The sequence below is a fragment of the Mus caroli genome, unplaced genomic scaffold (genome assembly GCF_978045245.1).
Source record: "Mus caroli unplaced genomic scaffold, Mus_caroli_1 scaffold_1, whole genome shotgun sequence".
In the NCBI taxonomy this organism is placed as follows: Eukaryota; Metazoa; Chordata; class Mammalia; order Rodentia; family Muridae; genus Mus; species Mus caroli.
Window position 1 is genome coordinate 6718288 of NW_028227256.1, and position 18422 is coordinate 6736709.

Genomic DNA, 18422 nt, shown 5'->3' on the forward strand with positions numbered 1-18422 from the left:
GCCACCACGCCGGTCCTCTTTCTCTTCTTCCTCATCTTCCTTCTCTTCCTCCTCCTCCTCCTCCTTTTCTTCTTCTTGCTAATATCCACTTATTAGTGAGTACATACCATGTGTGTCCTTTTGGGTCTGAGTTACCTCACTCAGGATGATACTTTCTAGCTCCATCCATTTGCCTGCAAAACTCAAAACAGGTGACAACACATGTTGGTGAGGATGTGGAGAAAGAGGAACACTCCTCCATTGCTGGTGGGATTGCAAACTGGTGCAACCACTCTGGAGGTTCCTCAGAAAATTGGAGATAGATCTACCTGAAGACCCAGCAATAACACTCGGGAATATACCCAAAAGATGCTCCACCATGCCATAGGGGCACATGTTCCATTATGTTCATAACAGCTTTATTTGTGATAGCCAGAAGCTGGAAACAGTGATAGCCAGAAGCTGGAAACAACCCAGATGTCCCACGACGAAAGAATATATATAGAAAATGTGGTTCATTTACCCAATGGAATACTACTCAGCTATTATGAAGAAGGACATCCTGAGTTTTTCATATAGATCTTAATGAAGTCTTATTGTTTAAAAAAGACATATATAAACTTGTTTCAAAGGAATGGTAGTATTTTGCCAGCACCTGCCACGTGCATTAGTGCATCAGTGTTGCTGTGACTGATGTACTGCATAGACAACAGTGTAAAAGATAGAAGAGCAAGTGCTTGTTTTGTCTCCTGGCTTCAGAGTCTGGACCGTCACAGCAGAGAAGGGTTCTAGGAGCATGTGTTGGGCCTCCTCAGAGACTGGCGGGCCAGAGAGCAGAGAGAGCCTCTGGAACTGGAAGAGGCTATATCCTTCAGAGGCATGCCCTCTGGGAGACTCCATCAGCCGGACCCATATCTTATAGGCTCTTCAGCTGTCATAGTAGTCCCTGGAGTCAGGGACCCAGAGTCACCATGGCTTACTTCCCTTTCATGCTGTCAGCTGCTGTAACTATAACTCAGTGTGAAGCCTTCCATTCTGATACTGCAAATCAGGCCAAATGTTGAGTCACCATTACAGCAGCATTAAATTAAAATTAGAAGAAGCATTTAATTCAAATCTATACTATCCTGCTGACTGTGTTCTTACTTGTTTCCTAATACAGCTATTAAATATACCAGCATAATTAGTGAAAATTACCTTATCTTTCCCAGTGATGTCTGATGTTATTGGTGTGCATCGTTTATCTACTTAAGATTATGTAAGTTTGGTGTTGTGGGAAATGAAGGTGCTTATTTACATAATTCTTCTTCCCTTTGAATGGTATTGTTTCTATCATCAGGTCTTTGTAGTTTTATTGCTTATGGTGTCTGCATTTCACTATTCAGAGGGCAAAGAGAAGAGAATTAGTGTTTGTTGGGGGGCAGAACAAGATAATTTTATTTAAAAGCTATAATAAGGCTGGACAGGTGGCTCATTCAGTGCTTATGAGCACTAGATGGTCCTTCAAAGGACTTGGGTTTGATTCCCGTAACCTACATGGCAGCTCACAACCACCTGTAACTATAGTTTCAGGGGATCCAACTCCTTCGGCCTCCACTAGACACCAGGCATGCAAATGACACTAGGCACAGATATACATGCAGGCACAACATCCCTACACATTTAAAAAACTTAAAGTCACAGTAACTATGGCTTGGATATGTTGGATAGTTTTATTTATAGATGGACACACTGAGCATAGAAGGCCTCAATGGTTGCTACTCATATCAGTGTGGGTCCAGAGCCCATCTCTATGGGTCTCCCCAGCTTACTCCTTAGTCCCCTCGTGGCTTTTGACAAGGGGGTAAAACCTGACTGTCTCAGTAGGCAGAGGTGGAATTAACCTACAGATAACCCAGATAACCATCTGCCGATGAAGCAGTTAAGTGGGTTTAAAAATGAGCTCTGTATTTTTTACTTTATTATTCTGAAACAGTTTTAGTGTTTTAGTTTAGGAATCGGTACCAAGTTTTAAGAATTCTGGCTGAAGATGCATTAAATATATTACAATTTATGTCTAATAGACAAGGACTCAAATTGTATACTTAAAAGCTAGTTGTTTGAAGCCTTGAACCAACAGAATTTGAATGTTATTTGCCAAATGTTCAGACTCTGTTAGTAACCAATGTCCATTAAACTTGAAAACAACAGTGGACACAGTTGTGTTCTGAAACCACTTGGGTACCAGCATCACTTAACCCTCACTCTGCCTTTTTTGGAGTGGGAAGGGACATTAGTTTGGTAGATACTGAGATGAGCCTCCAAGAAGGAAAAACTGAGTAAAAGGAGTCTGTCTTTCCAGATCAGATGAATGCTGTTTTAAAATGACTTTTGGAGAGGATTGGTGCTTTTCTGCCCAGTGCAGATACAGCGTTGGACCCTCCTCTCCAGGAAGTCTCTGCTGTATGGTGACATAGCAAGTGTGATACAGGCAACTTGGCCTTGACTTTAGCCTCCAGAATGTGCTAAAAAATATTCCCTTGTGTAGATGCACTAACCATGCTTGGCTTATTCTGTCATCCACTGAGGGACATCTGGGTGGTTGCCATTTTTCACTCTTAGGAAGAATATTGCTGTGAATATTTATGAATAAATCCTGTGTGACCATATGTTTTCGCTTTCTGCAGACATATACCTAAGAGCAGAATTGCTTAACCATATGTAAATCTTGTTTAACTTTTTTGAGGAATTCACAAATTGTTTTCTTGAGTATTTGCTTGACTTTACAGTTTTCTTGTTAGTGTATAATGGCTCAGAAAAATTTTTATTTTATTTTATTTTTTTGGTTTTTCGAGGCAGGGTTTCTCTGTGTAGCCCTGGCTGTCTTGGAACTCACTCTGTAGACCAGACTGGCCTCGAACTCAGAAATCCGCCTGCCTCTGCCTCCCAAGTGCTGGGATTAAAGGTGTGCACCACCACTGCCCAGCTTATTTTTAAATTTCACATATCATTGTGTGTGTGTGTGTGTGTGTGTGTGTATGTCTGTGTATATGAGTGCATGGTGAATGTGCACTTTGTGTGTGTGTGTGTATGTGTGTATGTCTGTGTCTCACAGTATTCACGTGAAGTTTAGAGGACAATTTGGTGGGGATCATTTCTCACTAGCTTTCTGTGCCATTTAGGGATGGAACTCAGGATGTCCTGATTGGGTGGCAGTTTACCCACTGATCTATCTCATAGGCCACAGCTTTTGGATTTCCTCACACACTTTCAAAACACTGTTGCACAACTTTCTATTTTAGTAAATGAGAAGTGGCATTATAGTTTTGATTTTCAGGGCCCTAGTACCTCTGTGCTGTGTGTATATATATGAATTATTAACATTTTCATGTTCTGCTTTGGCCAGTTGTAAGTTTTCTTTGGAGAAATATCTATCCAGAATCTTTATGCATTGGAAAATTGCATTATTTCTCTTTTCAGTCTTCACTGGGCCTCACCTAGTTGTTCGTTTTTAAAAAACATCACTGAAGACAATTATATCTGGGCTTTGCTTTGTGTGAACTCTTCTGATTACCATTCAGTCTCTTTCCTTGCTGTGACTTCTGGGTTTCTTCCTGGGTTGGTTTTGCTAGTTTGTTCTACTGAACTGTGTGTTTCTTCCAAGTTACCTGACTAGTTTGTGTGCAGTTGCTCATGGTATACTTTGAAGCCCTCATTACTTCTTTGAGCCTGGTAGTGATGACCCTTTTTCCAAGCCTGGTTTTAGTGGTGTCTCTTCTCTCTTCTTCCTGATCAGTGTAGCCAAAGGACACCGGTGATCCCTGACCTCCCCAAGAAGCAACCTTTGACTTCATTGTGTGTCTTGTTTTTACCTTTCTTTTTTTCATTGATTTGTGTTCTTCTATCTCATTACTTCCTTCTATCTATTTACTTTTGGTTTACTTTACTCTCCTGTCTTCAGTTACTTTTTCTTTTTCTTGGGATGGAGATCATAGACTGGTCTTGAACTCATGGGCTAAAATGGTGCCCTGGCCTTAATCTCCTGTGTAGCTGGAACTTCAGGTGACCAATACTACTCCTGGCTTTCTTCTTGTTACTTTTTTAAAGATTTATTTTTATTTTGTGTGTTTGCCTCCGTGTGTCTATGTGCCTGGTATCCAAAGAAGTCAAAGAGGATGTCAGATTCCCTGGAACTGGAGTTATGGATGATGGTGAGCTGCCATATGGGTGCTGGGAACCAAACCCAGGTTCTCTGCAAGTGCCAGAAGTGATGTTATAGGAATTTATAGCAACATATTTTCCTCTGGAAAATCACTGGAATTTGTTATGTTGTGGTTTAAAATATTTTCCAGTTGTCTTTATGATTTCTTCTGTAAATACATTTGTTGCTTAAGAGTACATTTTGTAAATTTACCAAATTTTCTTTGTTATTATTTTCTGATTTAGTAATACTCTTTAAGATCATGCCTTGTATGGCTTCTGGACTTTTAATTTTACGAAGCCTTCTATGGCCTAACATCTGGACTGCTATAGAGATGTTTCCTATGAGCTTGACTTCCGCTGCAGTCCGGAGGGATGCTCATAATTTTCCCTAGGTCTGGTTGTTGAGATTGTCAGCCATGTCTTCCCTTGATACTCCTCTGCCTAATTGCTTCCCTTACTGTTTCTAACACACTGGCTTAGAGTTCATGTTGATCGGACTATGAAAATTCATTATGAAGGTAAAAGACACAAATGCAAACTTAACAATGTTTCAATGAGACATTTTTTTTTTTTTTAAAGTCTCTTTTAGCCAGGAGCTGAGGACCTTTAGTCCAAACACTTAGAGGGAGAGGCAGATAGGTCTCTGAGTTCAAGGCCAGCCTGGTCAATAGAAGGAGATCCAGGACAGCCAGAGCTACATAAAGACACTCTGTCTTGAAGGAACAGCAACAATAATAGTAATTAATTTATTTTACTTTTAAGTATTATAATTTGGCGCTATGTTAAATTTGGTGCTATTCATTAGGTCTCTAGTTATTTTGGGTCTATATCATAAGATTTGCTAGTAAAATACACTAGAGATGTTTTTAAATAGTGCAGACACCCATCTCAAATACAGTAACCTTATTTTGATCAACTTAATACTGTGAAGTATTGAAAAGAACACATTTGCTAGTTTTTAGTTGAGATAACATTTTCAAAAAATAGAATCTTCTTCCTAACTAGTATTAATAAATTGCCAAATGTTCTTATTTATTCTTCATTGTGACATTGTTTTATTTGCAACTATGAGAATTCTATGAAATGCCTGTCTTTGAATCTTCAGTGGTAGAAAAGCTGTATGAGATCTGGCTGTTACAGATAACATAACTAGTCAGTATTGAGTATAGTAAAATCTTTTCCTTGGCAGAACTGCCTGGACATTTCAATGCCATGAATAATGTACTTATAAAAATATATTTTTATTGTATATGCCTATGTGTATATATAAACAAATGTATATAAAATTTGACTTTTCCTTGTACAACACAAAATGTATTATTTCTTTAAAAAATAAACCAGTGTTTTGAAATTATAAAAAAATTAAATATCTGCATTTTGATGCTTTTTAAAGCTGTATATGTATTATGCATTATTTCCAGTTACTCAGTTATCATATAACAATAGTCATTTAGAAAGATGTGAAATCACAATATAGAGAAGACATTCTAGGAGAAAGTATAGATAACCGACAGCATCTATAGAAGAGATTGCAACTGTGGGACAAAGAATATAGAACACAGAACGGGAGGTAGCTATAAAAATCTTTATGAGTCTTGGCAAGGAGGCTATTACTCAAAAATGCATTTCTAAACAATCTAAGTCTGTTTCTATCTCTGGAAGAAAATGTCTGAGGGAGAAGCCGGCTGTTGACACACATCCTCTTCTGTAGTGTGGTTACTACAGTAACTGGATTACATATTTCCATTTAGATCACATACATGGCAGTACACTTGGCAACACTGAATGTCTAAAAGGCATGAATGTGACTATAACTTGTGAGCTGGCCTATGGAGGAGATGATGCCGTGAAAATGCTTGATCTAGTGAGGGCCATGATGGTTCTCGAATGTTGGTGGAGACAAACCTGCCTGCTGCTGCATACTGTGTAACAGCCTCACCTGGAGAATTGAGACAGCCTGGGTCCTACTGTTAAATCTGCCACTAACTCGAGTAACCTTTATAGCAAGTGAGAATTTATTCTCTTTGACTGTACATAGTTCAAAGTTTCCCACCCTTCAAATTCTATGGTTCTATTAAATTCATTTTTTAAAAAAATACTTGAAAGATTATTCTTTCGGTAAAGATGGAAGCTTTTGTTGTTGTTTTCAGCGTTTGCTGTTTCAACTAGGCTAGGCTGCATGAATAAGATTCTTGATAGCATTATCTAAAGCCAAGTACTGGTTTATCTGAAAACAAAGGGTTTCTTTGCAGTGTCATTTAGCTTGGCATGGGCCATGAATCCAAGAATTATTCTACAGGAACAAGAGAACAGTAATGTAGTTGTACTTAAATCCAGAGTTCCACACAGCCATTCATCAGAAATAAATTGAGGGGAATGGTTACTTCTAAATCTGCAAAAGTTCTAAAATATACTGGTGGGTCTTACTATAGAGATCATAGTAAAAAGGAGTTTAAACCTGACAGAGAAACTGATGCTCTTGTTGTATTTGTTTGAGTACAGTACATTTTGGAATTTTTACCAATTTCAAATGTGCGCTGTGACAGAGATGAATCACCATGTTTGATAACAGTCTTTACTTTTCAATGGATGTCTTCTTTTTTTATTTTTTATTTATTTTTATTTTACTTACTTTATGCTGGTTGACTTATGCTTTGTAACACCGTAGCCCTGAATCTTCCCTGTCTTCTCTCATGAAACCCCTTAAGTTAGTGATAGCTCTGATGCCTTGATGGTGGTAATTTGTTCATTCGGTTTCAGTCATAGGAATGGCTGATTGCCAGGAATCAATCACCTCACCATGTGGCCAAGCTAATATAGTAATTATTTCAAAATAGAAGCTGCATGATAAGTTCATTAGTTGCCAGTGTGCAAATGGTCTGGGCCTGTAGACATAAGCATATCCCTAGCATGGAGGAAATGCTGGTAAATTATGAAATCTTTGCTATTTGCAAAACAATTTATTTAATCTCATTTACTTAGTCACCTGTATTTTGAATTAGCCCCATTTTAGTGTGGGTCCTCCTTGTGTTTGTATGCATTTAAATCAATTGGTTTCTCTGTGCTTTTTAACTAGTCCTCTGAAACTAAACTCTTGGTTTCTCTTGCTGTTATTAGCTTATCACACCTCCTTAAACTCTTTTTTTTTAATTTTTAATATTTTTTTATTACATATTTTCCTCAATTACATTCCCAATGCTATCCCAAAAGTCCCCCATAGCGCCCCCCACTTCCCTACCCTCCCATTCCCATTCTTTTGGCCCTGGCATTCCCCTATATTGGGGCATATAAAGTTTGCAAGTCCAATGGGCCTCTCTTTCCAGTGATGGCCGACTAGGCCATCTTTCGATACATATGCAGCTAGAGACAAGAGCTCCGGGGTACTGGTTAGTACATCATGTTGTTCCAACAATAGGGTTGCAGATCCCTTTAGCTCCTTGGGTACTTTCTCTAGCTTCTCCATTCAATGGATGTCTTCAAATGATGGCAGATGGAATCTTACATAGGTAGTATGTTTTAGTTAAAAAATTGTTGAAATTATCAGACAAGCTCCCCTTTTTTATATTGAAAGAATTCACTTTTAAGTAAGATGTGGGGGCACATGCATGTTATCCTAGCACTTGGGAGGCTGAGGCAGAAGAATTGCCAGTTCGGAGGACAGACTGAGCTTCTTGGTGAGTTTGAGATGCATAGAAAGACCTTGTCTGGAAGAAAGAATGAGAGTACACTTAGCACATAGGTGATTTCCTGAGCAGACGGGAGGGCAAGTCATCCAGTGTCCTTGATCATAGCTTTACATGTACTGTTTAAACAATTCCGACATTTTATTTTGTAGTTGTTTTGCAATTGAATATAGAGTCTTATTCAGACTGGTCAAGTGCTCTACTGTTGCACTATCAAGCTAGCCACTCCTCTCTGTTTTAAAGTTTTGAAGCAGGGTCACACATAGCCCAGGCTGGCCTCAGCTTCAGCCTCACTATGTAGCTGAATATGACCTTGAACTCCTGATTTTCCTGCCTCTACTTGGGAAGTACCAGGACTGAGATTATACAGTATCCTGTGCAGCTTCATGTTTGGTTTTCAAAGGAGGGGAAAATGGAAAACAGGTTGTAAAACATGAACTTACGTAAGTTGAGTGTTGGTTATGAGTCACTAGCATTTATTGCAGAAGCATGCACAGATCAAGAAGAACCTACCAGTGCAGCTCTCTTAAAAGGCCAGCTTCCCAATCCTTGCTGAGAAAGGTGGCATTACTGTTGTCCAAAAGAGGGCCGTTTCAAGACTTGTTGTTAGTATTCCTTCTAGTTTCCACCTCACAGTTTCCTAGCAACAGCCAGGGGTGCTTGAGTCACTATAAAAGGGGCTACTTGCCCCCTCCTCACTCTCATATTCTCTTATCCTCTACTCTCTTACTCTCTGACCCTCAGCCCCTCTCGTTCCCCCTCTCTCCACTTGTTCCTGGCTGGCCTCTTTTCTCTCTCTCTCTCCTCTTCCTCCTTCTTTTCTTTCTCTTTCTCTCTCTCTCTCCCTCTCTTCCCTTCTTTATCTCTACTCCCTCCTCAACTTCCCTTCCCATGCCCTGAATAAACTCTATATCCATAGTATGGCTGGTACCTCAGGGAGAAGGGATGCCTCAGCATGGGCCTTCAGAGTGCCCCCTTTCACATCACCATACTGTGCTTCTATCAAACATATTCCTGGCGCTCTCTCTCTCATAAAACACAACAGTTGTTTTGTTGTTGTTGTTTTTATGATTTATTTTTTGTTTATGTGTGTGTGTTTCTGCATGTGAAGATGGTGTTGGATCTTGGTTGCTGGAGTGAACCAAAGTCAGTGTCTCTGAAAGAGCATTGAATACCCTTAACCATGATGCCCTCTCTCCAGTCCTAGTCTCCCAAGAACTCAGGTCTCATTCATGTATGTGTGTGTGTGTGTGTGTTTATGTGTGTGTGTATATAGTGGCATGGTATCTACATACATCCTTCTATATACTTTACTTATTCATTACTGACTAGGTCTGATGTATTACAGACTAGCCTGAACTCACTGTCTTGCCAAGAATCACCTTGATTTATAGTTTTCCTACGTTTACTTTCCAAGTGCTGGGATTACACACAGGTACTACCACACCTTGCTTGATGAAGTGCTAAGGATTGAGCCAAGGGCCTTGTGAATGCTAGACAAGTGCTCTACAAACAGATCTATCTACAGCCCCTCCCACATCCTTTAAATCACCTTTAGATTGTTTATTTATAAATAATCTAATTATAAATATAATCTATAATTTTTATAATTATAAATATTATATATATAATTTTATAATTATAAATATAAATTCTATTTATAAATATAAATTTATAAATATCTAATGCATTCACACATGAAATAGTTATGTTACGTTGCTCAGGGATTAGTGACACGTATGTAAAGTCAGTACATATTCAGTAAGAACATTGATTCAACCATGTTTTAGGTTTAACAACAGTCTGCGATGAGATATTAAATGATCAAAGATAGAGGCCACAGCAGAGCCTGTCTATGCATCACTTTGTTTAAAGGGAGTCAGCGTTGTGCTTAGAAGTACAGGAACTTCCTCAGGCGTGCATGAGGTGGGCACTGGGGAGAGGATTGTACACACGTGTGCTGGAGGTGGAGCTTAAACTCTTAGAGTAAACATGTGCTCTTCCTCTGACTACTTCCCAGCCCTCAGCTTCAACGTTGATGCTTCTGCAAAGGATGAGTCTTTGTGGGCTGGAGATAGTCCAGTGAAGGCTCTAGCCACCAAGCCTGATAACATGAATTCGATCCCCGGAACCTCATTGTGGAAGGAAAGAATCAATTCTTGAAGATTGTCCTCTGGCCTTCACATATGCTAGGTACTCACAAGTGTACTCCCATACATCCTCGCACACGTGCATACACATAACCCAAATAAATACAGTGTAACACATTTGTTTAAAAGAACGAGCCTTTGGGCTGTGACACTTAAAGAACCTGTATCGGTGTAATCATATGTAAACCCCAAACATATTCTCTTTAAAATATGTATGCAGTAAGATGACACAAGTGGAGTGAATGTCATTGGCAGGAGATGCTGTGATTAACTGGCACTTTGGCTCATGATTCATAATCTACTCTTAGCACATTTGAGAGATTATCCTTAGCATAATTAAAAATGGAGGTATACATTTGCCAAGATTCTTCTTAAGTGATGGCTCACCTATCTTTCCTTAAGGTTATTCACCTGTAGAGTAGGCATAGTGATGTGGCATGCTAACAGGATTATTACCTGTAAGATTAAGAATACTTGGAAATCACCTGGCATGATAGAAGGGTTCAGTAAATGTCAATAATGTTGGGGCGTGTGTGTGTGTGTGTGTGTGTGTGTGTGAGAGAGAGAGAGAGAGAGAGAGAGAGAGAGAGAGAGAGAGAGAGCCCTTCAGGTGTTTGTATATATGAATGTATATGTGTATGTGTACAGGCACATGTAGAAGCTAGGGATAACCTTGGGCGTTATTCCATAGGAGCTATCCATTTTTGTTTTGAGACAAGGTTCCTTCACTAGGTCTTGGTGATTAGGTGAGGCTGTGTATCCAGCCAGCCCCAGAGAGTCTGCCTGTCCTCTCCCAATGCTGGAATTACAGGCATATGTCACTTTGTCCAGACATGAGTACATATGTAGCTGCCACCTTTTCGTTATTTATTTTATCTTATTCATTTAGGAAGTATCATGAAACTCACCAAGTAAGTTTCCTACCCAGTGCTGAGATTACAAGTGTGTACCACAGTTCTGGGCTTTTAAAATTATTTGTTAACTAGATTCTAGAAGTTAAAATTAGTACCTCATACTTTCTAGGTAAACAACTTACTGAAGACTATCTTCCCAGTCCCCCATCCTGTGTGTGTGTGTGTGTGTGTGTGTGTGTGTGTGTGTGTTACTGAAGATCAGACTCAGGACTTTGCACACTCCAAGCAACTCCTGTACCACTGAGCAGCTCCTCAAACTCCTAATAACATTATTTTTGTAAGGAAAAGTTAAAATGGGATCTTGCTGTATAGCCTGACTGGTTTGGAACTCAGTGTGTGCCTAGACTGGCCTTGAATTTTCAGTAGCCCTTCTCCTACAGTTTTCTGGGTGCTAGGGTTACGATTCCCAACGTCCTAATAATACTGTGTTGTTTTGTTTGAGACATGGTCTCATGTAGTGTAGCCTGGCTAGTATTCCCCATGTAGCCAACTATGTCTTTGAATTCATCTGCTTATCTCTAGCTCTCAGGAATTGGGATTATAGACACAGGCCATCACACCTGGCTAGCTAATAATATTCACTGTTCGTTGTATTTCCTGTCTTTGTTCTGTTAGTTGTTTCAAATGAAGACAAAGCACAGCTTTTTCTTCTTTATGTTCTCTTAAGCTATTTTGGATTATAGGAAAGAATAGTGGTTCCCTTAAGATGAATTCCAACATAAGGTAAAGATGGCAAGACAATGCCCCATAATGTAAGGTACCAGGTGTCGGTTGCCCTCTCTTTGGGCTATATTACCTGTGATTGGGTGATGAAGACTACTCTTCATGGGTTTACCTGTATCTTATAACTCCATGGCCAGTATTCTCTCTTCCTCAGACCGATGTGCCCAATGCCTACTACTAGACAATTAATTTCATATAGTGCATCCTTACAGACCACTTATAGTACACATGTATGAAATAAAATACAGGGCTGGTGAGATGGCTCAGTGGGTAAGAGCACCCGACTGCTCTTCCGAAGGTCCGGAGTTCAAATCCCAGCAACCACATGGTGGCTCACAACCATCCGTAACGAGATCTGACTCCCTCTTCTGGAGTGTCTGAAGACAGCTACAGTGTACTTACATATAATCAGTAAATAAATCTTTAAAAAAAAAAAAAACCAACCAAACAAAGACATATTTAAAAAAAAAAAAAAGAAATAAAATACAGATTCTGGGGAGGTAACTCAGTTGGCAGAGGGCTTGTCCAGCAAGGACAAAACCCTGAGTTTGATCCCTGATTTGGGGAATGGGGGCAGGAGATTCAGAAGTTCAAGGTTATTCTACATAGCAAGTTTGAGTCTACCATGGATTATACGAGAGCCTGTCTCAAATTTAGAAAACAAAAATAAAACAGGACCACATTAAACAGAAAATCTTCAGCACAGGAGAAGAGCTTTACCAACTACTTAATGGAAGATTAATTGGTAGGATCTATAAAGAACTCCAGAAATTAAATACCAACCCCCCCAAACCATCTAGTATATGACAGGGCTAATGAATTGAATAGACAGTTCTCAAAAGAAGAGATGCAAATGACTAATGAATATCTGAAAAGTGTTCAGCATCCTTAGCCGTAGGAAAATGCAAAGTAAAACTCCTTTGAGAGTCCATCTTTCTCTGATCAGAATGATTATAATCAAGAGATAAAAAGTAATAAATGCTGGCTAGGGTGGGGCCCAGGGGGAGGAGCCCTACTCACTGCTGGTAGGAATGTAAGCTGAAGTAGCCACTGTAGACATTAGTGCGAACATCCCTCAAAAAAGCAAAAAATAAAACTTCATATACTCTAATTATAATACTCCTAAATTTCTCTGTTCTCTTGCTGCTGTGATCGCTTGAAACTCTTCCGCTTCTTGGAAGTGGCTCTCTGGAAAGAGATTTCCTTACATCCAAATTTGATAATTCCACATTCATTCTTCATGTTGATTCTTTTTAAAGATTTATTTATTTTTTTTATGTATGTATGTGAGTACACTGTCACTCTCTTCAGACACACCAGAGGAGGGCATCGGATCCCATTACAGATGGCTGTGAGCCACCATGTGGTTGCTGGGAATTGAACTCAGGACCTCTGGAAGAGCAGTTGGTATTCTTAAATGCTGAGCCATCTCTCCAGCCCCCTTCATGTTGATTTTAATAATCTAAAGTGAGGATGTGACCACTGTCATTCCTGTACAGAAGTCTTACTTCCCTTAATGTCAAATCTGGCTTGTCAGGCTCATTTTGATCCTCTCACTTCTGTTATGTGCTGGAATTCCTAGGCTCATATTCTCAGCTCACACAATACCAATGACTTCCACATCTCTATGTCAGTGAATTGCTTACTAGTCTGTAAAGGCAACAAGAGACGCCCTTTTCAGGACACCTTTCCTCACTTCTCCTCCTCCTTTTGTTGTCTCCTCAGACTGACAAACTTGCTCTCTCTAGTATATCCACTGTACCCACTGGCTGTTTCTATCCTTCTACACTGCTGTCTTGAATCGGAGCTGTCTGATGTGTTTGGGTTTTTTGGCTTCTCAGCAACACATTCAACAGACTTCTTATCTCTAGAAGTGGAAGTCACAGTTGTCTCTGAAGTTATCTATTCAGAAGCATTAACAGAGTAAGAGAAGAATTCAGAAAACATGACTTGTCTCTAGGAGAACAGTAAGCTCAGACACTTCCAATGGAGTCTATTCTGTTTGTTTTAAGCATTGCAAAGTTCCTTTCACTGTTTGAATGCTGACACATCTGTCATGGTTCAGACCTCAGCGCTTTTTATTCCTTTCATTATGAGGCAAGTCTGACTTTATCGTTTTTTTTTTATTGTTGCTGCATTTTGTTTGTTTGTTTGTTTGTTTTTCCATGTTGGGATTTGAATCCAGGTCCTCATGCATGTTAATCTAGCATGAGGCCCTCAGAGCTGTACCTCCAGCCTCTGAGGTCCTTTAATTATCACTGCGGAACACAGAACACAGAAAAACTCTCAAAAATACAACACTTCACCTTGCAAACTGAGCGTTCATGGTTGACTGTCCGTGTTGGTACGGTCATCTGTTCACACCTTAAAAGAGATGCTAAAAGAAGGAGAGGAAAATACTTTTCCATTCTACCCCACATTCCAGCGGAGAATAATCTTCTTTAAGCTGTAAATTAATTGCATGCCTACCTTTCTTAACTCACAATAGCTCTTTATTTGTTCAAGTCGAAACTCTTCACTGTACCTCACCAATTTGAGTTTTTGTGATTAACCCTTCTACAAAGTTCATCCATACTAGTAGGTCAGTTTACTTAACACATAGAGTAGGCAGAGAATGTAGGTTGGTTCTTGTTTAGAACAGGCTCCAACTTTTCAAATATAGGCTGTAGGATCAAAATGTAGACTTTAACATTGTATTTTGGTGCGATAAATGAAAGCTTTATATTATGAAGTACTTATTGGGTGCCATCTATAGATAGTACTGTATCTATTTGGTCATAATGAAAATCAGCCTAGCCTCTGCCACGTGGCACTTTTCATCATCCAGTTGTGTGTGTGTGAGTGTGTTTGTGTATTCTCATGCTCCTGTATGCATGTTTGTTCAAATGTGTGGGAGCACACCTATGTGAGGAAGCCCTGTTGATATTGGGAGTCTTCCTGCAATTTCTACCTAATATATTTAGACAGTGTCTCTTGCTGCAGCTGGGGCTCAGCAGCTGAGCTCAGAGTTCACTGCTTTGCCTAGCCTAGCAGGCTATGCAGCAAGTGCCTTACCCTCTGAACCATTTCCCTAGCCGGGTTTTGATCTAATTTTGAGGGCTGATAAACAGGTATAATTTAGGATTAAGAGTTCTAGGAAGTGCCTGCAAAGCCCATGGCAGGAGTACCTACTCTGAACTGTGGGACCAGGAGAACTTCTGAAGTTCTTTCTTTCTTCCTTTTTTTTTTTTTTGACATTTAGTTTGCTAGCAGCTGTCAGGAAGTACAATATAGGTCGGAGGACCAGCATGTTCAAATCTCTAATGTGAGGCCAGCCTGGGCCCCTCAGGAAAGTGAAAGCGGGGTCTCTTTCCCTTTCTCTGTTTGTGCTGCTGGAGTCCAGGTGTTGGCTTCTCTGGGGTTGGGGTTCCAGGCAGTTGAGTTGTGTCGTGTAGGTGTTGGGAACCAGACTCGGGTCCTCTTTCTTCCACAGCAACACAAGCTCCTGGCTGTGGAGGCATCTGTTCAGGCTGGGTGCCAGGAACAAGGAAGTAGCTCAGGATATCCCTCCTGTGAGGACACATTGCCCAAATCAGTTCATCCTTTACTGCCATGGAAAGTCTAGGTGACAAAAACTCAAAAAGAGAAAATGAGATTGAGTTGGTTGAGCTTTATTTCTAGCTATATGATAGGATTCACATTTGAAATGTAAATGCACGCAGTTTTCATGCACAATACAATCCCCGAGTCAGTGGTTGTAGGAGGATTGCTGTGGCTGCTGGCTGCCCTCACCTTCCACCCTGTTGCTGCTAAGCTGACTTCTGAGTGTGTCTGTGTAGACTCCTCCCTCATCTGTAGTGCTTACAGCAGTTTGAGCTTGGGCCTCCATGCCTTTAGCATACCTTTTGTCTTCCTGCTTTTGAGCCTTCCCCACCTCCCTTCACATTCACTGTCTTCCCATTCACTTCCTGTCATTTATGCCTGGCTTTTGAATGCTAGGCTGATATAACTTTCTATGAGGTCTAGTTTTCTCCCCATGCATTTTGCTCCTCTAGTTCTCTACCCTTGGAGAGTTTTCTTTTGGGAAAAATATAAAAGCCTTTTGCAGTGTTTTTAAAAATATAGATCACATTGCGTTGGTGAGTCATGAAATTGACTTAGGAGTTCTGACCTGAATCAAATAGGCCAAAGCAAAACTAATGGAAATTTGCTGTGTATTAAAAGGTGAAATGTCATTTCACAGGACTGTCTTCCTGTATAAAATGTGATCCCATGTGTTACTCATGTTGTCTGTCTGCTTACAGAACTCGAGCTGAGAACGATTTCTCACAGACTTTCAGAACCATTGCTTCCTTTGTTCTCTAGTTCCTACTGTTGCACGAAGAGCTCATTCCAGCTTTAGTTCTCAGCTTCTCACGTGACTGCTTCTTCCTCTCTGGAAACTTTTAAGCACCTTTTATACTTTCTATTCTGAACTTTTACACGGAAATTTTTCTGTCTTATGATGAAGAGTGTTTCTTTGCAATTATTCTAGAATTCGTGTTCTTGGAATTTTTTTTTGACAATTGTATACTTATCATTTCATTACTTTCCTAGAGAAATAGCTTCTCATAGTTCACAGTAGACGTTTTGGATTAGTCCTGTAGTTTCTTTACTGTGTTTTTCTCCTTGGCTGTCGTCTCTTGGCATTTTTGTTCTGTTTCCTGCAAGAGTTCTTCACCTTTACCTTCTACAATTCCACCATTCATTCTTAGAGTTGCTGTTCTCTGTATTTCTTTATTACTCCATTTGTAGAATTCTCCTGTTCTAGTTTCATGAATGCATCTTTTATTTCTATTTGTTCCCTCCCTCCCTCCCTCCCTCCCTCCCTCCCTCCCTCCCTCCCTCCCCCCTTCCTTCCTTCCTTCCTTCCTTCCTTCCTTCCTTCCTTCCTTCCTTCCTTCCTTCCTTCCTTTTGTTTCTCAAGATAGTTTCTCTGTTTTAGTTTTAGTTCTGGTGTCCTGGACCTCACCCTGTAGACCAGGCTGGTCTTACATTTACAGAGGCCTGCGTCCCTCCCGAGTGCTCGGATTAGAGGCGTGCATTTTGTGAGTCTGCATCGTTGTGCAGGACCATGCTAATCCTCACTGTGTGAGTTCAGTTTCTGTACATGTGCTACTTAAGCAAGCCAAGATTTTTAATTCTTAAGATAAAAACTAGCCGGGTGGTGGTGGCACTCGCCTTTAATCCCAACACCCGGGAGGCAGAGGCAGGCGGATTTCTGAGTTTGAGGCCAGCCTGGTCTACAGAGTGAGTACCAGGACAGCCAAGGCCTATACAGAGACACCCTGTCTCGGAAAGAAAAGAAAAAAAAAAAAAAAGATAAAGACTTTTAGGGACCATGAATTCAATAGTAAAGTGTTCACTGCTTGTGAAGACCTGAGTTCAGATCCCTTGCTCGAGGTAAAAAAGTGGGGCCATGTGCTACACCTTGTAATCCTAGCACTGGGGAAGCAAAAGCAAGCAAATCCTGGGGCTTCCTGGCCACCAGCCTAGCCTACTCCTCAAGGCCCAGGACTTGATTGACCACCAGGTCTTAAAAACCTGAGAAACACTACCCCCAACACACACACACACACACACACACACACATACACACACACACACACACACACACACACACACACACACACTAGTGCACTTGCACACACAAACAACGTTTTGTCTTCTAGCATTGTTTCTTATTTATGTTTTAGGCCCCTAGTCATCAGGGGGAAGTGGGATTGGCTGAGGCTGAGATTGGATTGGGTAGGGGTGTGAGCATGTGTGCACAGGAGATGAACTGGAACTGTAGCTGTTTGATTCAGCAAAATTGAGAGGCCTTGTGGTAACCAGAAGTTGAGTCATAGTAGAGACTTATTGAAGTGGAAGTGTCCCAGAAAACCCATGGTTGTTCTGTGGTTGATGAATGGCACGAATCATTTGGGAATTGATTAGAGAAAAACTCATTTTTCCTTGTGTGGAACTGGATCTGCACAGACAAATGGATTGCACTTCCATGTAGCTAGTAAACTCAAAAACATAATCAAAGTTATTTCAAGGCTTACCTAACCTCTTTTTAAAAATACATTCAACTGTAAATAAAACTTTTAAGATAAAAAATGGATTTATTGATTTTATTTTCGTGTGTGAGCATTTGTTTGTGTGTACATGTGCACCATGGGTATTCCTGGTGCCCACAGAGGTCAAAAGCGGGTGCCAGATCCATTGCGACTGTAGTTAAGGATGGTTGTAAGCCACCATGTGGGTATTGGAAGTGGAACCCAAGTCCCTCTAAAAGGCAGTAAGTGTGTTCATTGCTGAGCCATCTGCAGCCCTACATTGTCTCCCATCTTTATTCTAGTTTGTTGATTTCATTTATTGTTAGTGGTCTGGCTTTTTGTGTTGGTTTTGCTCAAGTGCCTGATGATAGCTTAAGAATAAGAGTCTAAAAGAAAGCATTGACAACTGAGTAAAGGTTTGTGTTTCTGGACAGTACTTTGTCTTAGTTTCATGGTATTGTGACAGAATACTGGAGGCTGGCTAATGTGCAAAGTATACAAGTTTATTGCTCATATTTCTAGAGTCTGAGTAAGAACAAGGCACCAGCCTCTTTAATGGTTACCAAGTGCTGGGTCTCTGGTGGGCGCCTTGAGTACTTCGTCTTCTGGAGAACTGGACCGATTTTATAAAAATGTTTAAGCTTTGATTTTTTTTTTTTTTTTATTTTTCAAGACAGGGTTTCTCTGTGTAGCCCTGGCTGCCCTGGAACTCACTTTGTAGACCAGGCTGGC

The 18422-nt window shown here is 40.3% G+C and overlaps 1 protein-coding gene across 2 annotated transcripts in view; it reads left to right on the top strand.

The window, feature by feature from the left end:
• The window catches only part of Sgk3 (serum/glucocorticoid regulated kinase family member 3), a 112142-nt gene that overhangs the window by 12645 nt on the left and 81075 nt on the right, over nt 1-18422 (top strand). The gene's annotated exons all lie outside the window — the stretch shown is intronic.